Source organism: Dipodomys spectabilis, unplaced genomic scaffold (assembly GCF_019054845.1).
Source record: "Dipodomys spectabilis isolate Male_0828 unplaced genomic scaffold, ASM1905484v1 ptg000134l, whole genome shotgun sequence".
In the NCBI taxonomy this organism is placed as follows: domain Eukaryota; kingdom Metazoa; phylum Chordata; class Mammalia; order Rodentia; family Heteromyidae; genus Dipodomys; species Dipodomys spectabilis.
The window spans coordinates 1137571-1161691 of NW_024870811.1; positions in this window are offsets into that span (position 1 = coordinate 1137571).

Sequence of the window (24121 nt, forward strand, 5' to 3'; positions counted from 1 at the left end):
GAGCAACAAAAGGGGAGAGAAAAGGGGGAAAGTCCTGGAAGGAAAGAAGTGATGAGACTGCAGGAGGGTAAAGACCTGGGAGGAAAGGAAATTGAGGGAGAGCAGGTGGTGAAGGACGGCAACTGGCCACCTGGACAGGGCAGGGCAGGTCTGTCAAGAATAGAGCAGCCTGAAGAAAAGAAGGGAATGGTTGAAGGAAAAAATGGAAAGACCTGAAAGATAGGACAGGTCTGGAGAGAAGGAGGATGAAGAGAAAGGATAAAGCCTTGTCCTTTGAAGTGTAGAGCTTTGTTGTTCATTATGTTGGGGGCTGGTTGTTTGCAGACCAGTTAACAAATGCCTGGGTTGATCTTGGGAGGTGTGAGGATTCATGGTTGAGGCTGCATTTAGCTCTGGGCATCCAGCCCAGGTCAAGGTAGTCGCTTATTACAAAATTTGTAAGATCAAGACAGGTTTGTGATGTTACATTGCATTAATAATATCACATGGTCAATATGAGTTCACAAAGGGATTGTAACATCACAATGGTGATGTGGTCACAATAAGTTTCTGAAATCAACTTATGCCGCATTTGAGATAGAATGAAATCACAGAATAGGCAATCACATTGTCTCTATGACCTCACAATAAAAATGTGATGTCATAATGCTATGATGTAATTGTCATTTGGGGATGTCACAATGGGCAGTTGGTATCATAACGTGATCTCACTCGAGATGATGTCACAAAGCATTTGTAATGGTACAATGGCATGCCTGATGTCAGTTGTCCTTTGTTCACAATGAAGACGTGGTTACACAAAGGGACTGTGATGTCACAAACACCATGTGCTTTTTCAAAGGTGCTAAGAGGTCACAACAGGTTTGGGATGTCACAAGATGGTCATGATATCACTGTGGTAATGTGATGTCACAATGGGTTTGTGATATCACTGTGGTGATAAGGTCACACATGGATAGTGATGTCACAATGAATTTGTAATATCACCATTACATGTCCAATTTCATTCTACTAGATCACAATTAAATACGAGTTCACATAAGGAGCTAGAAATCAGAAAAGCCATGAATTTTGTAAAATACGAGGAAATAATAGATTGGTGAAAATGCAATGGTGAAAATCCCATTGAAAATGTGATATTACCATTACATGAGATAGTATTTTTTTGAAGTCACAAACAGTTGGTGATGCCATACAGGTGAGGAGGTCACATAGGTTTGTGATTTCACAATGGGATGGTGGGTGATGTCACAGTCTCATGCCAGATCTCTAATTGACAATGAATATATAAGTTCACAAGGGTTAATGATGTCTCCAAAGGAATATATTGGCACAAGTTTAATGAGTCGTAACAGGTTTGTGATGTCAAAATGTGACTCAATGGTCATGACATATGGCTGTGTGATATCACAGTGGTCATGATGTCACAGTGGATTTCTGATATCACATGTCATACATGAAGTATTATGAGTTAAACAATTTATGAACTCAGAGAGGCCAAAGATAACACACTGGCAGCATGTCAAAAAATTTATGAGGATAGGACAGTTTTATGATGTCACAGTGGGTTAGTGATATCATAATGCCAATATGGTGTCATCAAGGTATCGTAATGTCATAATGGTTATGTGGTCACAATGGATTTCTGATATCAACTCACCTGCCACATTTGATATAGAATGAAATCACAGAATAGGCATTCCAAGGTATCTGTGACATCACAATGACATTGTAATGTCATAATGCTACGATGTCATTGTTGTTTTATGATGTCACGATGGGCTGATGTTGTAATAATGACAATGTGATGTTGAACTGGTGATGATGTCACAAAGCTTTTGAGATGTTAAAATGGCATGTCTGAACTCAATTTTCATTAGCTCAAAATGATATGGGTACATAAAGGCCTGTGATGTCACAAAGGCCATGATTTTTTCAATGCTTTTGAGATCACAATAAGTTTGGAAAGTCACAATGTGATCATGGTGGCACAATGGCAATGTGATATCACAATGAGTTTGTGATGTCACCGTTGTGATGAGGTCACAATGTGATAGTGATGTCTCATCAAGATTGTAATATAACAGTGACATATACAACTTCAATTTCTTCTAATTCACTATGAGGATACTGTAATAACCAGTGGGAACAGAATTATCTGTGGGAGCTGATTATCATTTTAAATTCTTGGCCTGGCCCCCCAGAGAGTGTGAGGAATGCTGCCAAAGGTGGAGGTGTCAAACCTCACATGGTGAGCTGTCAAAAATTGATTGAAAATTGGGCAGTTTGGGAAGTGATGGTTGAAAACTGTTAGGCAAGAGACACGTTGGAGTGAGGAGGGTTACAACCTATATCTAGGTTGCATTTTCAGAGCACTGGAAGGGGAGATAAAAATGGGAACTACCCGGATGGAAGAAAGTGGTAGGACAGCAGGAAGGAAAAAATCTGAGAAGAGAGGAAGTTGAAGGAGAGCAGAAGGTTGGCAAGTGGTCACTGGCACAGAGTAGGGCAGGCCTGTGGAGAGTGGAGTGGCCTGAAGAGAAGAAGAAAGTGGTGGAAGGGACAAAGGGAAAGACCAGGAAGAAAGGACAGGTCTGTGGCGAAGGAGGGAGGAATGGAAAAGTAAAATGCCTTGCCCATTGAAGTTTGGAGTTTTGGAGATGATAATTTTTTGGATGTTGGTTTGCAGACCAATTAAGAAAGGGTGCCCATTGGAGGTCTGAGGTTTTGTGGTTAAGGCTGCTCTTGGATCTGGGTATAAAGTCCAGGATAAGGTAATCACAGTCCCCTTTCTAGTGTAAATTAGTTTATTATATTAAATGTGACTCGATGGTTTTTCTCCTTGCCTTAGAGGTCATAAGTACAAGAGTTCACAGAAAGAGATGGAAGTCTCAAAGACCATGAATATTCTAAGATGTGATGTGGCCATAATAGGTTTGTAAAACACAATGGGACAGTGATATCACACTGGCAATACCACAATGTCATGTCAATGCTTTAAGACCACAATTAGTTGTTGATGCCATTCTCATGATGAGGTTACAATAAGTTTGTGATGTCACAAGGGGTTCATGATGTCAGAGGGGCATGGCAGATCTCAATTTTCATTAATTGGCAATGAATATATGAGTTCAAAAAGGGACTGTAATGTCCCCAAAAGCATGTGTTGTCACAAATGTGATGCCATTCTAACAGTTTTGTGATATCACAATGTGACACAATGGTCATGACCTCTGGCAGTATGATGTCACAGGGGATTTCTGATATCACATGTCATACCAGAAACATGAGATTGAAAACAGATTGTGAGCTCACAAAGGGCTTAATATATGACAATGGCAACATGTCACAAAACTTATAAGGACAGGACTGGTTTGTGATGACACAGCAGGTTAATGATATCACAATGGCAATGCGATGTCACAAAGGATTGTGATATCACAATGATTATATGGTCAAAATGGGATTCAGAAATAGAATGAATTCCTAGATTAGGCCTTCACACTGTTACATCTATGTTGTAACAATGTCACTGTGATTTATAATGCTATGATGCCATTATCGTTTGGTGATGTCACAGTGAGTTGATGGTGTGATAATAACAATTTGATGTCATTGCTGATTTATGATGCTACAATGGTTATTAGGTCACATTATGTTTCTGATATCAACACACATGTCGAATTTGAAATACAATGAAAAAGTTGGGCCCCGGTGGCTCACACCTGTAATCCTAGCTACTCAGGAGGCTGTGATCTGAGGATAACAGTTCAAAGCAAGCTCAGGCAGGGAAGTCCATGAGACTCTTATATTCAATAAAAACCACTAGAAAACCAGAAGAGGCGCTGTGGCTCAACTGGTAGAGTGCTCGCCTAAAGCTGAAGAGCAGGGAGAGCACCCAAGCTCAGATTTCAAGCTCCACGACCCACGACCGCCACACCAAAAAAAAAAAAAAATTAAAAACAGACATTCACAATTTGTCTATAACCTCACAATGAAATTATGTCCTCATAGTGCTATCTTATCACTATAGTTTTGTGATGTCAAAAGTAGTTGATGCTGTCACAATGAGAATTTTATGTCACATTGGTGATGTCACAAAGGGTTTGTTGTGTTACAACGGCATGTCTGATATCAATTGTCAGTTCATAATGAGGGTATAGTTACAAAAAGGGATTGTGATGTCACAAAGGCCAGGTGTTTTTTCAAAGGTGCTAAGAGATCCTAATAGGTTTGGGATGTCACAATGTGATAGTGATGTCAAATGACAATGAAAGCTCACAATGGGTTTGTGATGTCACATTGGTGATGAAATCAAATAGTTTTGTGAAGTCACATCTCATAATCACATGTCCAATTTCAGTTGCAACTATTTCACAATGAGGATATGAGTTCACAGAAGAAGAATGAAATATAAAAGGCCATGAATTTTCTAAAATGCTATGAAGACATACTAGACTTTTGAAAAAACAATGGAACAGTGATATCACAATGGTAATGGATGTTGCAATATGATGACTTAATAATGTTTTGATATCACAATTGGTGAGGCCACATTGGTGATGAATTTACAAGAGGTGTGTGAGGTCACAATAGGTTGGTGCTATCAAAATGATACATGTGATCTCAATTGTCATTCACTCTCAATGAGTATATGAGCTCACAAAGGGACTGTGATGTCTCCAAAGGCATGCATTGTCTCAAAAGTGATGCAGTCCTAACAGGTGTGTGTTGTCAGAATGTGACAAAATACTCATAACATCTATCAGTGTCACCATGATCTAGATGTCAACTGAATTCAGATATCACATTTCATTCCTGGATTGGGTGTGAGAGGATTGCAATTTCACAGTGGGCTGGTGATATCACAATGGAAATGTGGGATTACAAAGGTATTGTGCTACCCCAATGGCTATTAGAACACAATGTGTTTCTACTATAATAGGTTTATGTTGTCACAATTGGTTGGAAATGTCACCATGCCATACCGGATCTCAAATGTCATTAATTCACAATGAAGATATGAGTTCAAAAAGGGACTGTGTTGTCTCCAAAGTCATGTATTGGCTGTGATGAAGTCCTAACAGATTTGTGAGTTCACAATATGATACCATGGTCTTGATATCTATCAATGTGATGTCACAATGTTCATGATGTCAGAGTCAATTTCAAATATGGTATGTCATACCAGAATTATTATGAGTTTGAAAACATTATAAGCTTACTAAAGGCAGCATATCACACAAGTTATGATTAAAAACTCAAGGTCTTTGGAGCTTAAATTTCTTTCTTCGAAATTGTATCCTCATTGTGAACTAGTAGAAATTGAAATTACACATGTCATTTTGATACTACAAACTCATAGTGACATCACAAACTCATTTGGCCTCATTACCACTGTGACAACACAAACCCATTGTGACATCACATTGCTGTTGGGCCTTCGCAATCACATTGTGACATCACAAAGCTATTGTGAAATCTTAGCACCTTTAAAAAAAACACGACCTCTGTGGCATCACAGACCCTTTGTGTATCCATATACTCATAGTGAACTAATGGAAATTGTGATCACACACAGCATTGTATCATCACAAATACTTTGAGCAATAATTATGACTGTGAAATCACATTGTCATCATGATATTATCATCTCATTGTGACATCACCAAACCACAATGACACCATACCATTTTTTCTTTTTTTTCTTCTGTGTGTTATTTATTGTAATTATAGTGTACAGAGAGATTGCAGTTACATTAGCAAGGTAATGAGTACATATCCTATCAAACATTGCTGCCTTGACATCATATTGTCATTTGGATGTCATCGACCCATTGTGAATGCCTATTCTTTGATTTCATTCAATTTCAAATGTGCCATGTGAGTTGATATCAGGAAACCATTGTGAACCCATAACCTTTGTGACATCAAATCTCTTTGTCACAGCACATTGCCTTTGTTATATCACTAACCCACTGTGACATCAAATTCCTCTCCTGTCCTCATAATTTTTGTGACATGCCATTGTGATATCTTAGGCCCTTTGTGAGTTGAAATACTGTGTTCGACCTCATATTTCAGATATGACATGAGATATCTAAAATCCAGTGTAACATCATGATATCACACCACTGGACATCATAACCATTGTGTCACTTTGGACATCTCAGATCTGTTAGTTCTTCACCTTTGTGACTACATATACTTTGGTGACATCAGAATATCTTCCCAAACTCATATACGCATGATGAGTTAATGACAATTGAGATCCTACAGGCCATTGTGATATCACCAACCCCTTGGGACATCTCAAATCTATTGTGACGCCTCATCAGTATGGCGTCACCAATTGTGACCTCAAAACATTATTATAACATGATGTTGAGACATCACATTGTCATTGTAATGTCACTGTCCTATTGGGTGTTCACATGCTATGACCTCATACTATGAAGCTTCTTTTATCACCTTGTATCCTCACATTGAATTATAAGTAATTGAAATTGGATATATCATTCTGATATTACAAATAAACTGACATCACAAAACCATTGTGACCTCATCACCACTGTGACATCAAAAACCCAATAAGACATCTCATTTCCATTGTGACATCTCATTTCCATTGTGACATTATGGATCATATTGTGCCATCACAAACCTATTATGACCTCTTACCACCTTTGAAAACACACGTGACCTCTGTGACATCACAGAACTTTTTTTGTATCCATATCCTCATGGGGAACTAATGACAACTGACATCAGACATACCATTGAAACATAACAAATCTTTTCTGACATCATCATAATTGTGACATCAAGTTGCCATTATGACACCATCAGCTCATTTTGACATGTAAAACTACAATGACATCATAGCATTGTAACATCACATTGTCATTCTGATGTCATATACACGTTGTGTTTGCCTATTATGTTATTTGATTCTATTTCTAATGTGGCATGTTGGTTGATATCAGAAACCAATTGTGAGTTCATGACCATTGTGATATCAGGGTGCCTTAGTAGCATCACATTGCCTTTGTTATGTCACATTGCCAAATTGATGTCACAAAGGGATTTTGATGTGACAATGGTTATGACATCACAATGAGTTTCTGATATCAACCCATATGCCCATTTCAAATACAATGAAATCACAGGTCAGGCATTCATAATGTGACTATGATATCACAATGACATAATGGCAAATGCTATAATGTCATTGTCATTTTGTGATGTCACCATAAGCTAAAGATGTCATAATAACAATGTGATGTGACACTGGTTATGATGTCACACAGGGTTTATAATGTTACAATGGCTATGAGGTCACAATGTGTTTCTGATATCAACTGATATGCCACATTTGAAATATTATGAAACCACAGGATATACTTTCACAATGTGTCTATGACAGCAAAATGGCAATGCTATGATGTCACTGTAGCTTGGTGATGTCACCATGAGCTGATGGTGTCATAACGACAGTCTGATGTCAAATTGGTGTTGATGTCACAAAGGGTTTGTGATGTCAAAATGGCATGTCAGATCTTAATTGTCATTAGTTTATAGTGAGGATATGAGAATGAAATCATAATACATACACAAATGAACTGTGATGACACAAAGGCCATGTGTTTTTGTTAAAAGTGCTAAAATTCCTAACAGGTTTGAGTTTTCAAAATGTTAATGATATAAAAATGGGTTAGTGATGTCAAAACTAGTTTGTAATGTCACATCTTATTTCAAATTTCAATTGCTACAAGTTCACAATGAAACACGTTCATAGAAAGATCTTGATATCCCAAAGGCCATGCATTTTCTAAGATGTGATGAGGGCATAATAAATTTGTAAAAGTATGATGGTACAATAATATCACAATTGCAATATGATGTCAAATTTATGTCATAAGAGTGTTATGTGACAATTAGTTGGTGATGCCATAATAGTGATGAGTTCAAAATACCTTTGTGATGTCGCAGTAGATTGCTGATGTGACCATGGCATGCCAGACCTCAATTGTCATTAACTCACAATGAGTATATCATTTTAGAATGTGATTGTGAGGATTCCAAAGGCATTTGTTGGCACAAATGTGATGAAGTCAGAACAGATTTGTGATGTGACAATGTGACACAACAGTCATTACATCTAACAATGTGATGTCACAATATTCATAATGTCACAGTACATTTCAAATATTTCCCTAATTCTAATGACAGCTTGTGGAATAGAGCTAAGTACTGAGTCCTTCATAGGATGCTCTGTGCTGAGTCTTGCACAGGGAGCTATGTGCAGAGTCTTTCACAGGGTGCAGTATGCCGAGTCCTGCATTGGGTGCTGTGTTCTGAGTCTTTCACAGGATGCTGTGTGCTGAGTCATGCAAAAAGTGCCATGTGCTGTGTCCTTCTCAGGATGCATTCTTTCATTGGGTCCTTGTAAGAGCTACATACTGAGATGATGATTATGCAGACAAGAGATTTGAGCTCAGATATGTCTCCATGGCAGGGACAAAATTATGTATTACTGAAGACTAGAGACTTGTCTCCTGAAGACCTTGAACTCAGGGCCTAGGCTCTGACCATTACCTCTTGGGCACATGGCTACCACTCCAACATGTGGAACCACAGACCCCCTTACAGCAGAGTGCCATGACCTAGGGGGTCGATAGCTGCCTTCTCAGGAAGCTGAGATCTGAGGATCTGGGTTCCAAAATATCCCAGACACAAAAAGTCCTATGAGACTATTATTTCCAATTGACCACTAAGAAACCTGAAGTGGAAGCTTGGTACTTTTGGCTCATGCCTGTCATACTAGCTACTCAGGAGGATGAGATCTGAGGATCATGGTTCAAAGCTAGTCTGGGGCAGGAAAGTCCTTGAGACACTTAGCTCCAATGGGCCACCAGAAAAACTGATGTGGCTCTGTGGCTCAAGTGGTAGAGCATCAGACTTGAGCTGAAGAACTCAGGGACAGCACGCAGGCCCATACATCATCTCCTACAACCAACAACAACAAAAGAGCAGAAACAAACTAACAAATCTGAAATAGAGGACTGGGAATGTGCCTTGGGGTAGAGTGCTTTGCATATATGAAACCTTGGGCTTGATTTCTCAGGACCACATCACCAGAAAAAAGCCTGAAATAGCTCTGTGGTTCAAGTGGGAGAGAGTTATCCTTGTTCAAGAAAAACAAGGTACAGTGCTGAGTTCAAGATCCAGGACTGGTGTATGCACGCACACACAGGGACAAACACACACACACACACACACACACACACACACACACACACACACACAGACCAGAAGTGAAACTGAGACACAGAATGGTAAAGCACTGGGCTTCTGCATTGAGCTCATGTTCAGCACCCAGGCCCTGTGTTGAACCCAAAACCTAGCCACCTAGGGCCCAACAAGGAGAGGTCAAATGTTTCAAAACATGATGAGCTTCACCAGCCCTAGATGACACGAATCTTTCTGATATGCGATATGTGCTTGGATATCCCAAGCTTCCAGAAACCTAGGAAAGGTATCATAGGCCCATCATCGCCTGCAATTAAACATTTCATTAGGTTCAATATCCTAGTTTTTGGCCAGAAGAACTCCTGAATTATATTGAGCACTGTATCTGAACACCGGAATATAGTCTCACAATGGCAGGATAAGTGCAGGAAACTTGGCCTGCCAAGGGAGGTTACACAATTGAAGGCATCCTGTCAAAACAGAGAACTAGGGAGAGAGATAGCTTGGGGTACAAAGAGGCCTTTTTCTCCTGGCCTTCAGAGCCTACCCACACTAATCCTCACTAATTGGTCCAGATAGAGTTGTTTCACCGCTGTACAGGGGTAAGGCCTTTTTTGTTTGCCTGTTCAGACAATGACTGAGACTTCTTACCACAGCATGGGGTGGGGAGAAACCCTCAGGCTACACTGGGAACAGTAAGGGGAGTCCCTGAAAATGCACTGATTCAAAAGCATTCTCTATGCTATGAAATCATTGTATTAAAACAAATTTCCTAGTTTGGTGCTGTTCATTATAACTACTCTGGAACTACACCTAAAGGAACATCCATACACACGCAAAGACATGGAGGTACAGGCCCTTTGTGCGGGGGGGCAGGTCTGGGGTTGGATTATGAGCCTAGGCATTGTCCCTGAGCTGCTTTTGCTCAGGTAATGCATTAACCTTCAGTCGCAGCCACACATCTGGGCTTTTCTCGGATCTCTTAGAAATATCAGTGTCATGGACTTTCTAATACTGGCTGGATTCAAACTAAGGTTCTCTACATCTCAGCCACCTCAGAGCTGAGATTAGAGTCAGCAGCCACTGGCACTTCCCTTTCTTTCCTTCTTCATGTTTTACTCTGGACAAGCTGACTTCTTAACAGGGTCATTCCATTGGTTTGAATTTATAAGTAAACTACCCAAGTTCTTTATAGCTGCTTTCTCTGAAAACGATTTTCCCTCATCATCTTCTCCTTTGGTCACAGGTTTGCAGTCAAAAGTGAGAAATGAGTGTTACAGGATTTGGGAGCAAATGTCCACAGGACATGCCAGTTCAGTCACTTAGTATTGAGCTGCAGTAAATTTACTGTCTCAGGATGAGTGGATCGAAAGGTGGAACGATCCTCATGCAGTCTGCACTGCTCCTTTTGCCTATAAAATGACCTAATAATTATGAGTGTTTCCGAACTTAAGTATCTAGAACACACTAGAAACATCCTCCTGTTTCTGTTTTTCTCTAGTACCTCTCGAGATTTAGACTAACGGTTTGTGAGGAGCGGTTCCTCAGCGAATCCCTGAGGAAAGTTGCTTGAATCCTCCTCAGGAGATCGCCGTCCAAAGCCAGCCTGAGCAGGAAGTTGTGAGCCTCTTTCTCCAATAAACCACCAGAAAACCAGAAGTGGAGCAGTGGCCCAGAGGGTAGAGCTCCAGCTTTGAGAGAGAAAGCTAAGCAGGAGATACTGGCCAGAGCAGGCAGGAAAGCCTGAGAGGTGCTTATGTCCAATTTTTATCGACCAGATGGCTGGAAGTGGAGCTGTGGCAGTGGTAGAGCCTCAGCATTGAGTAACACAACTCAGGATTGCATAAGGCCCTGCGTTTAAGCCCTGGGATGACCACAAAAAATTCAAAGAGAGAAGGCCAAGTTATGTATCCGTGCCTTACCTACTTATGTTTGTATTACCTCCCTGAGTGCAAACAGACCATATGCAATGCTTCTGCTTTTATTTACTGATTTATTTTTCAGAGATGCCTGTTGCACAAACTGCATCATAATCTTCATTTCAGGCCCATCGCTTTTCTCTTCCAGGGTACCAGGCCTGTGTCCTTATATGATGCACACTTAGGCTCTCAGCAGGGTTTATTTACATTTCACTATGAGGCCAACACAGGAACAATCACAAATCAGGCAAGGGAAGACAAGATCAGGTTTCTTAGAAGTAACTGGTATTCACAAAAATTAACTTGGGGATGAAAAATGGCAGCCTACATATGTACAAAATACCATTAATAAAAAGATGAGGGGGCTGGGAATGTGGATTAGTGAGAGACTGTTTGCCTAGCATGCAAGAAGCCCTGGGTTCGATTCCTCAGTAGCACATACACAGAAAAAGACAGAATTGGTGCTGTGGCTCAAGTAATAGAGTGCTACAGATAGTGCCCAGGCCTTGAGTTCAACCGAGAACTGGCATAGTTAGGTAGGTAGGTAGGTGAGTGGGTAGATAGATAGATAGATAGATAGATAGATAGATAGATAGATAGATACAAAGATGATAGATGAATCTGGTCTTGGACGTCAAGAGGGAAGAAGGGAACAATTAGCAGTCATGAGGCCTTCGGCAGTGTGCCAGTATACCAGTATCGCATTCACATAACCACAGAGCAGGAAGACTGTCTCTCTCCCACTTCTCAGGCAGCTGAGGGCCCCAGAGCCAAGAGGGGAGAGCCAGGGGCTTGGAGAGAGAAGAGAAACGGCCCTGCTTCTCCTTGGACTGGGGATTGGCATTAATGATTTGCAGAATAAAGGAAGGAGAATGGATTCACCGAGGTAGAAGAAGGGCCTTCAAATCTGACAGATGGAGAGTCAAGAACCCACTTCCTAAGACCAAAAAGCAAGTTCCTCCCCTCTCCCCCACTAAACTGTCTCTCTATTGGTAACCTAAAGATAGCCTGAGGCTGCCTTAACCTGAGGGAGGAAGGTTAATCAGTCATTGTTTGAAGAGGTTGAGAAAAGCCTGACCCTGGTGTAACTCTAACAAATGTTTGAAGTTCCCCCCCCCTGCCCGTTGCTGGTTGTGCCTGGAATGAATGAAGTGGTTTTGCAGCTCACTTTCCTGTTGAGTGTGTACATTCTGCCTCCTAATCCTGCAGGCCTTGGTCTCTTCACCTAGCCTGGCTTTTGCAACTATTTTCTGTCCTTCATATACAGTGATACAATGGAGTTCTTCCTGCTAACAGGGCTAGGGCTTGGACCCTGAGAACTTCATTTGAACCCAGGATGGGTCAATATTGTTTCTTTCCTGCTTCTACAGCTTGAGAATTCTAAGAACATTTAGAGTGCAAGTAACTTCTCATCACCAAGGGAAACCCAGGAAGCTCTTGAACATCTCACCTTTCAGAAGTGGAAGTCAGAGTGTCATAGACTTTCCTACTCTGGCTGACTTTACCCTGTGATCCTGAGACCTCAGCCTCCTAAGATAGGGTGATGGGCGTGAGCTACTGATTCTCTGCTAGGTTCACAACTGTAATGACATTTTCAGTACAAGTCAACTGCTTATCACAAAGGGTTTGGGGAGCATATTAACCCTTTCAACATTGGACCATTCAGAACCCTGTAACACACAAGGTTATAAGGCTAGAGTCTCAGAGGCTGGGTATATGGATCTACTAAACTTGAACCTTGAGCTCTGACTCCAATTCTGGTATACATCAGCATTCATTTTCCAGAGAATGTTCTCTTAATTGGCAAATAGGAAAAGTACTTTGATTAACCCTCAGTTTTTTCCAGTTGTGTGTCTCGAACTCAAGCCAGGGTAATGTCCCTGAGCCCTTCAGCTCAAGGCAAACAGTACCACATGAGCCACAGTGTCTTTTGGCGGTTCATTGGAGATAAGGGTCTAACAGGCTTTCCTTGCTTAGCCTTTCTTTGAACTGTGGTCTTCAGCTCCCAGTCTCCTGAGAAGCTAGTTTTCCAGATGTGAGCCACCAGAATCTGGCCTATTATTTTTGAAAGTCCTGGGGCTTGATCTTAGGACCTGAGCACTCTCTCTGAGCTTCTTTTTCTCAAGACTAGAGCTCTACCACTTGAGCCACTCCACAGCTTCTGGGTTTTTCTGAGTATGTGGCACTGAGGATTCAAACCATGGCATTCATGCATGCTGAGCGAGATCCTTACCACTGTCACATTTCTAGCCCCACCCTTACAGTTTTATCCCTCAACTTGCCTATTCTCAAGAAAAGGACTCTGATTATAAATCATCTAAAGAAATCCCTATAGGAAGGTGTCCAAAGATGAAGAAGACAAAGCTCATCTGTGGGAGAGACTCTAAACATGTGAAGACTGTAACAAATGCTTCCATTTAATTATGTATCATGTTTCAACACTTAATAAAGTATAAATGAAAATGAGTCAATGTCCTAAATTATTGTGAATCATTTTATAATAGATGTAAAACATGTACTAAATATTATGTGTATAATAATACTAAATACAATAAACAATAAATAAATGAATCAAATAAAAAATAAAATACAAAATAAATAATAAAAAATAATATGTAATAAACATACATATGTAAGTATATATCATATATTACACATGTATAGAAATATTTTTTTCCATTGCAAGGTGTTCATTTGGGCCCTCAGAACTCTAGCCTGAATTTGTTTTCCTCAAAGACAGTAAGCTTCGCCTTCACCTATGGTGCAAAAGAGTTACCTGGAGGGTGAGATCAAATCACAGCAATTACAGAAATACTGGCCCCAGTTCCAAGACAGTGGCTTAATTTTTTTAATGAAAGCAGTTATGTTCATTCAGTTCCATACAGAGCATTTAAAAAAAAGCAGTGTAGAATTTTGTACAGCTTTTCAGACATCCTTACCTTACCCCCAAAGTGCTTCTCTGAGCACTACATTGTTTCTTTTTTTGTACATTTTTATTGCAAAAATGTTGTACAGAGGGTTCACAGTTACATGAGCAAGGTAATGAGTTCATTTCCTATTGAGCATTGTTGCCTCCTCTTTTTTTTGTTTTCCCCCTACCATCCCTTCCCTCCCATCTCCACAACTACTCCCCCTGCCGAGTTCAGTGACTTTTTTTTTTAATTTTTGGCTTGGCACGGGGTTTGAACTCAAGTAGTGGTAACTCTGCACCTTCCCTCACATTGCTACAGATTTACCAAGACCCTGAGTTCAAATCCCAGGCTTAGGAAGGAAACTGGCAGAAATTCCAAATGAAAGAGCTTTATTTCTTTTTAATTTAGTTAAATAATTAATTAATTGTTTTATTTATTCTTTATTTTGCCAACCACGGGGCTTGAACTTAGGTTGTGGCAACTCTGACTCAGCTTCCATCACCCTAGACTGTGGTGCAGTCTCTGGACCCATAGCTGATCCTGGGATCCTAGGCCCTGAGGATTTGCAGGAAGAAAAAAAAGTAGGATACCACAAAAAGTGGCGAACTTCAGAGGGCTGGGGTATTACGTCTTTTTCTTTGTACCATGGGTCTGCATGACAAGGCTACAAAGTGGACATGACCTGCCGTTGCTCAGACATGCAAGGCAAGCACTCTACCACTGAGCCACCTTCTATTTTCTCATTCCTGGAAGAAGCTGCACATGAAGACAACACTGATCCTTATTTTCAGTCTGTACCTTTGAATAAGGAGGAACATCTTTCCTCTGCTCTCCATCAATTCCCTACTTTCTAGTTAGAATGACTTAGAATAATAAAAATGTAAAAAGAGAAAATAAATCATCATGAAAAAAAAACAGATGCAGAAAATTCATTGTATTTTTCCCAATATGAACTATTGGGGAAATACATGGACACCTTATTCCCACTGGCACTGAAAGTCCCTAGTTAGGCAATTCTGATGAAGATGAGTAACAAAATGAAAAAGTGAGAAATCGTATCAATTGCAAGAAAAAAAATGGAGTAGGATCCAAGAAAATTTCTTCTTTGGGCTGCTGAAAATAATCGGCTTACTAGAGTGTGGTGACTACTTTCCATAAAAGCTACTCATGTGAATACTTGGGATGACAATGAATATACCCCTCTTCATCGGGAAGCCTACAGTGGACACTTAGACATTGTCCATGAGTTGGTGACTCAAGCAGCAGATATTCATGCAATAATTGTTAATGGCTGAACACCCCTGCGCAGTGCTTACTCGTGGAATAATACCAGTGTGGCGTCTATCTTACTTCATCATGATGCAGATACAAATGCCCAAACTAAATGCCCCTTGACTCCCTTGCATCTTGATGCTGGGAATATAGATAGCAAAGATACAGTGGATCTCCTTCTGTTGAACCATTATATCAAACCAGGTCTGAAGAACATCTTGCAAGAAACTGCCTTTGATATTACCAAAAGGATAAGTATGTATCACTACCTCTTTGAAGTTGTGGAAGGCTGTACAAATTGTTCTATTCAGTTGTAATGTTTAGGTTAAGTTTCTTTTCTTTTATCTTTTTTTTTGTTGAATTTTATTATTTTACTGTGAAAACATCATACAGAGGGGTTAAAATTACATGGGCAAGGTAATGAGTACATTTCTTATCAAGCATTGTTGCCTCCTCCTTTATTTCCCCTTCCCATACCTTCTCATATCCCCCCCACTCCCCTCCACCCTCCCTACCCCTTCTCCCCAGCCAAAGTTGTAAAGTTCGGTTTTCTACATGACGTCTTGTACATCTCATTGTTGCAATGGGTCAAACTGTATCCCTATTTAAATAATTTGTTTTTTCCCTTCCCCTCCACAAATCATACCAACATCAAATACAAATAAAGCAGGGGTTATACGGTGGTCGAGGGACATACAAAGCAACAAAGAAATCATCTTATAAATATCTTAGAAACAATTGCAAGAAAGAAAAAAAAATTGAATCCTTATCTTGGGGTTCATTTCGCCTAACATAAACTTATCTGACCATTTCTGCTTGTCTCAGACATATAGTAGTTATTGCAAATATGGGAAACCATGGGATCTATGTTTCTTTGGGCCTCGCTTACTTCACGTAATATATTGTTTTCCAAGTCTTTCCATTTTCTAACAAATGGGGCAATGTCATTCTTTCTGAGGGAGGCATAAAATTCCATTCCATAGACTTCTATTTTCTTAATCCATTCATCTACTTAGGGGCATCAAACAAGACCATACTAAAGCTACCAGAACAACTATGTTTATTGCAGCATTATTTAGCATAGCTAAGATATCAGTTATGTTTCTTAAACATCAAAATGCCAGTCCATTCTTTGTGTCCATATAAAATATTTTCACAATCCAAATAACAGCAATATCTTACTGTAAAAATTCCGTGGAATTTTTACAAGTGATTTGCCTGACTTTGATGTCAAAATGTATTTGAGTTGTTTGTGTACATCTATAATGATTTCTGCAGATTTTGTGATTTTTTAAACAGAAATAATTTGATCTTATCTGTTGAAATGAGTGTTATAGAAACTAAAGATATTTCTTGTTCTTGTCTGAAAAAAGTATATTTTAAAATATTCTATATTCTGTGTTTGCATAATATCCATAATCTATTTCATTCTTTCCTAGATATATTTGAATTCAACATTGTTTTATAATATATATATATGTATATATATATATATTAATGAATTCCTTAAGAAGCAGGAATTAGCAGTAAGCAATAGTCAAATGCAAGTCAACTTAAAATGAAGGACCAGATCACAAAATCTAAGAGAAAGTACTGCAAATCAAACTTTCAATTTACAGATGACCAGCCCATATGAGTGAACAAGATCACAAAGTGTCACAAGATTATTTTTAATACCCCTCCCCTAATGATTAATGAACGATTTCAGTCCAGCATAAATGGGCCAGAAAAATAGTTCCTGGAAGGATAGATCCACAATTTGTCTATAAAGGCCAGGAAAACTTGACTTAGAGGTCAAATGTAATTAAAAAAAACATTAATTGAGAAGATCCTTAGTGCTTAATAACACTATGAGATATACAAGTTGCCATGTCAAAAACAAAGTTTACAACTTTGGTGCGGGGTGGGGGAGGATCGGGGTAGGGGGCAGGGGGAGGATGCAAAGGAATGGGAAGGGGAAACAAAGGAGGAAGCTACAATGCTTGATAAGAAATGTACTCATTATCTTGCCCATGTAATTGTAACCCCTCTGTACAGTATTTTCACAATAAAAAAATACACAGGTACTTCAGTAAAACTTGGTTCTGTGGTATAAAAATGTCATTCTCAAAATATTTAATCTCCTGAAAGTGTATTCTTTTTCAAGTAATCTTTGAAAAATCAAATTCGCAAACCAGGCGCTAGTGGCTCAAGCATGTAATCCTAAATACTCAGGAGGCTGAGATCTGAGGATCACGGTTCAAAGCCAGCCCGGGCAGGAAAGTCCGTTAGACTCTTATCTGCAATAAACCACTCGAATATCAGAAGTGGCACTGTGGCTCAAGTGGTAGAGTGCTCGGCTTGAGCTGAAGAGCACAGGGACAGTGCCCAAGCCCAGAATTAAAGCCCCACGACCTACCCCCAAAAAAATCACATTCGCCAAAATAACATTTGACAAATAGATGATACTTAGTGGCAGTAGAGTTACAATAGAATTGATTTGCTTACCCAGCACTAATGCCAAACAGGTTCAACCATTCATTAAACTGTAGAAATAGTACCACCCATCATTTGTGTTATTCATTAGGTGCCTTTCAAAATTAGTTAAATATATCAGCCTCCCATATTTCAAACCCAAACGTTAGCTAATAAAGTAAATTTCATCATTTAATAAGGTACATTTTAAAAAGTCACAAATAGTTGCCTTATCATATGTTATTTTATGTTTTCCCTATCTGTCTAACATAGTAAGTCTTGAATATGGGTACTCGTCAGAGATGTGAAAAACATAAAATCTGTCTTCTATTTCTATCATATTCCTCTATAATAATAAATTTTAATTTTCTTTTTTTTCCGAAACTTAAATGTAGTAGAAAATATTATCCCATGTAAAATAAAATAATCACACACCATTGTACAAAGCCATTTGTAAAAATTGGTAATTTGGAATACATTCTAAACCATTTTTAAACTTTCTTGTTGACTAAAGATTAATCTTCCAAATGGATGAGAATTACATCATGTCTAGGTGCTTCACGCCTCCAGTCTTGCAAATTATTATTGCAGATGAATGAATTATGGAAATATAAGCTGACATAAGTTCAAGTATATGCAGGATTGAAACTCCGTGGAATGTATATAAACCTTTCAAACTATTAACAGACAGTTTAACAGAATGACTATCAGGAAGTTGAAGCCAGAGAGGAATAATAGTAAATACATAGAATGAATGAAAAATGGAACAAGGGGCAAATACAGCTAGAATTTCAATATACACATGTGATAAAGGAAGTGGTAAAAATGAAATATATCTTGGAGAGGGAGTTGGTTGACAATGATAGAAGGAGTGAAACTGATCCAGGAGCATTGGACAATTAGATGGACATATTTAATTTTAACACACTTGCACAACCTTTTGAAATTCAGTGAAAAAACACACAAAAATTACAACCAAACAGCAATCTCTAGAGAGTATGAATATAACCTCTCAAAATTTTAAGCAGTTAATGAAGGGCTGTCTTGGGAAAAGCAAACAAAACTATTCAAAGAGGGCAGTTTGGGGTAGGGGAGAAATTTGAACAGATTTAAATAGATTGTCTCAGGTTATAAATCACCTAAATATGCTGCAAATGTTATGTTCCTTCTGCGAGTTCCCTCTGTCTGAACTGGATACTCCAGTCCTGAGCCACACTTGATAGCTTGTGAAGATAGAATGCAAGAGAAAAGATCAAGAACCCATTACTCGGCTGGAGAGAAAACAATTTTCTATGTTTTCTTTCATCTCTCTTCACTACTCTTTCTTCATACTTTTAAGTCAATTGATTTTGAGTTATATATTTCCTTCTTTGTTCTGGAAAAGTAATTGGTGAAAGTAATTCACTAAATAGTATTTGCCATTTTTTTTTATCATGCAGTTTACTTGTTCAAGGGAGTCCATTAAACTTCACCCCTGCATTTGGTTGCCATAAAAACCCAACATTGATGTTAATCAGGACAAACTGTAATGTAAAACTTTGTCTACAAAAAAACCAGTCCAAGAAACTGTGATCACAAAGATTTGGATATCCGTTTTTCTTTTTTCTTTTACCTTGAAAGTCTTCTTGTGTCGGGCTGGGAAGTGGCTCAGTGGTGGAGCGCTTGCCTTGCATGCTTGAGGCCCTGAGTTCGATTCCTCAGCACCACATAAGCAAAAAGAAAAAAACCGGAAGTGACATTGTGGCTCAAGTGGTAGAGCCCTAGCCTTGAGTTGAAGAGCTGAGGGACAGCGCCCAAGCCCAGAGTTCAGGTCCCACGACCAGACCCGAAAAAAAAAAAAGAAAGGAAGAAAGAAAGAAAGGAAGAAAGAAAGAAAGGAAGAAAGAAAGAAAGAAAGAAAGAAAGAAAGAAAGAAAGAAAGAAAGAAAGAAAGAAAGAAAGAAAGAAAGAAAGAAAGAAAGAAAGAAAGAAAGAAAGAAAGAAAGGAAGAAAGAAAGAAAGAAAGAAAGTCTTCTTGTGTCTAAAGTGCCCACAAACATCAGTACTCCACCATTTTTTGGTTCAATCACTTCTAACCTCAAAGATATATTTTGCTAACAAGACGCTTAGAGGAAACTGCATAATACTCCACTTTTATCTTCTTTCTTAAGACTCTCCTTAGATACCACATCAGGAACAGTGAAGTTATTCTTTGCAAAATTATTTCAATAGATTATTTTTCTCTTAATCTTGCATTTGCTCAACAAGATGTATGGAAGAGAATAAAGTTAAATCACCCATACTTTGGAAGACAATGTCTGTTACAAAGGACAATGCTTCTATGTCCTACTTCTATGTCCTCCTCTTAGCTCTTGCCTGATTTCCAATTAATCACAGCTTCTTGGCTCCAAGTGTAGTGAAGCTGAAGGACTCTAAGGCCTCCCCCACTGCTACATCTTCATGGTTTCTCCTTTAAAACTCTTTTAAGTTTCCTCCTTTGGATATGGGATTTATTTTCATGTCTTCATTAAATCAGTTCTGCATTGTAGTGAGCCAAATCGGCTCTGTAAAATCACTTTAGGTAGCAAAAATATTACAATCTATATCAAAAAGTTTTGGCCTCCCTCCACTGCTGAAGCCAATTTGCTCAGCTAGGGCTTCTAAGAACACTGTTTTCTTACTTTTTCCATGTGCTCAGTTCTTTTCTGAACCCAAAACTTTTTGGCTTATGTAATAAGAGATGTCTTCACTATCTCATTTTAATAAGGATTTATATTTGTGAGCCACTTAGAAATGTGAAATTACTGGTTTGAAGTATCCAATCAGATTTTTTTTCTGTGTTTCAGTGCTTCAGTGCAAAGACATTGTGGAAAGTATTACAAACAAAAAGTGTAAACCCAATACCTTTTTTCATTGTGGAGGGCACTTTCTCCCTAAATATTTTGACCCAAATTATCTTTTTCAGAGAATTACTGTTTGGTAATTAAAGGTCAATTCACAAATTTTGATGTCTCTTTTTAAAGAAATTTGAATTAAATTGCACTATAACCTTGTTTCACACAGTGAGAGAATATTTCCTGGGTAAGGACAGTTTTCAAGGGAAGCTACAGGATTTACAGCAAGGTTTCTGAGGTTTGTTTGTTTAGTGTGAAAATGAGCCATCTTCACTCACATTGCTCCCTCTCCACTAATTATCCATGGATTTTTTGCATGAAAGCCTATTTCCTAGGCAATTTTAAATTTTCTTAATAGGCTATGTTGTTTAAAAGTTTGAACAATTAAAATTTACGTGTCATATTTTTAAAACTCTTTTGAAATTCCTATATCAAAACCGTGAATTCACCAATCCTAATTCCACCTTTACCATCAAAAACAGTTAACACGTTGTTTTCACGATATAGTGTTCATGCAACTATTATTTTCCAGTGGCTTTGTTATGCATATATATGACCCCATAAGCTGATGTTGAACAAAATGAACTCCAAGATATAGAATCAGAGATTTTTATTTGCGGTTGTTGGTTTTTATGTATTATGTGATTTCTATTTTCTTTGATTTTTCCCCTTTGATTTATCCCTTGCTGTATTTGATTTTGGTACCCTGTGTATTGTGTATATATTTACCTTCATTAGGGAAGGGAAGAGGAACATCACAATGGTGACACAAATGACAAAGGCCAAACCAATGCATTAGCAATACTCACAAGACAATACGTTGGAAATATACATTACAACTTGTGAGGGGTACATAGGTGAAGGAAAACTGTGAGAAAAGTGAGGGAGGGGGTAACAAGTTGGAAAAGTTATGTATTCACTACCTTACAATTACTGTAACCCAACTGTACATCACTTTGACAATAAAATTAAATTTAAAAAATAAGCTGCATAAAATAAAATTTCACTATATTGGTTTAGTTAATATTATTCTTTATATAGTAAAATTTTAAAAATCAATACTATTTGGCATCTAATTTGATTTAATTACCCTTTCTTTATCAGAAGGTCGTCAACTTGAATGTTATCCAACTAGACAATATTTTCACAATATACTTGTATATTTTGGAAAAAATAAATTTAGCACTTTCACACACATAAAACCGAAAACAATTTAATTCTATGGAAACCCATAACTATTAAAATTAAATAAGTTGTTAGGACAGAATATATGTGTTGTTCAAAATTCCTATGACTAATAACTACTCATTTTCATATTCTGAACTTTCCATACCTGAGAGATTCAAAACGGTACTTGTTTTCATGTTATATAATTCTGCAATAGATGCAGTTTCCAATGGAGTATTAGAGATTGAGAAGTCAACAGAAAAATAGCCACATTCTTATAGAAGATAAAACTATGGACCATCTATAATAATTCTTCAGGGGTAAGCATTCCCCAGCTTTATGCCATAAAGTCATCCTAGCCCAACAGTTTCCAACTTGTAAGGTGCACCTTAAAATTCCGTTATTTCACATCATGAATAGCTTATCTTTACTGTGAAAAAATACTGCACCTCTGGTATTGTGATGCCCTCCTTGTTCTGCAAAGAACACCACAATAAACTCAGTTGAATCAATTTTCCCCCTGTGGTATTCTTGACATCAGAACTCTTGCAAATATTTTTTATATTTATATTTTTTAACTATCATAAATATTGAGGATACTAAGTTAAGAAGATTATGGTTCAAAGCCCATCCAGGCAGGAAGATCCCTTAGAATCTTATCTCCAATAAACTTCTCAGAAAAAGCCAGACACAAGTCGCACTGAGGTTGAAGTGGTAGAGAAGGAGCCTTGAGCTCAGAGACAGTGTCAAGGCCCAGAGTTCAAGCCCTAGGTCAAACCAATAAAACAAAAACAAAAATTGGGCTGGGAAGTTGGCTCAGTGGTAGAGCGCTTGCCTTGCATGCATGAGGCCCTGGGTTTGATTCCTCAGCACCACATAAGCAAAAAGAAATAAAGCCAGAAGATGCGCTGTGGCTCAAGGGGTAGAGCGCTAGCCTTGAGCTGGAGGGATGAGGGACAGCACCGAGGCCCAGAGTTCAGGCCTCACGACCTGACTCCCCCCCAAAAAAATAAAATAAAAATGAACCCAAACCTAGCATTTTTTCTCATTGTATACAGAGGCACATAACTAAGGAAATTGCTTCCTGTGTAACATATAAGTAAAAGAAAGAAGATGTCACACAATTATTCTCTTCAAACCATGTTATACCAAACCCTCAAAAATGCTTTTTCTAAATTTATAAATTAATATCATCCATTTGTTGGCAACTCTGTCTAAATTATTCACATTATCATTTTATACATGAACTGTTGGAATGATCTATTAACTAAGTTCTGATTATTACTCTCTTGAAAGAATATTCTAGGCAAAGAGAATGCCAGAATCATTTGTGAATTTGTCAGTTAAAACCTCTACTTAAAAAGAATTTTATAGTATCCAATGGAATATGGAATTACAAAAAAAACTATTTATTTTGAATCTAAATTCTAATTTTGCAAGGTCCACAAAGTCCTACATTAGACGAACTGTGCTATTTCTCCGGGCTTAAATTTTGTAAACCTTCATCATTTCTTTGGCATCCAACAGAATGATGCTTACTTACTTTTTCAAATTTTGGATGGGAATCATGAGCTATTTTGCATCTAAGAATGTTCTGTAATGAAGAGAGATTAAAACACAACTGAGGATTATATATCAGTTGCATTTGAATAGGAAATTTGACTTCTCAAATCATAATGACAAAATTAGCCCAAACTTCCAACTGTGTATTCCTTTCTTGTAATTTGGTTTGTTTTATTGAGACAAAAATTATACTACCTGGTGCATTGAAGGTATCACTATGTAATTCCACTCTCTAATCTCCTTTCTTAGTCTGAGTGCTAGAATTCCAGGCTTGTATCAGATTGCCCTGCCATAGTTTGTTGGTTTATTTAATCTAGAAACACACTAGCAATTCTGAACTTCTCTGATGATCTTATCCATTGACTGCTCAGATTGTTTATGTACAGTTTTGAAAGATGTTCTAACATTTGACACAGTATATGAACATTTTCAGATGCACATGCAGGAGTCTCTGATTCATTCCTCCATGGATCTGATCCCTTTAATAATGATTACTTGCCTTTCTTACTATCTCTGGTCCCTACCTATGTAATAGTCTCAAACTTGTTTGAAGAAAGTTCACTAGAGGACTTTTTAATATTAAAATTTATCACTTGATTATAGTTTTACTGAGAACATATTTTCTATTGCTTTCTAGCTTTTCTACATATTCTGAGAGTTGTTTCATTTGTGTATTCGTGGGTGCACATATAAGTGCCTCTGTGTGTAT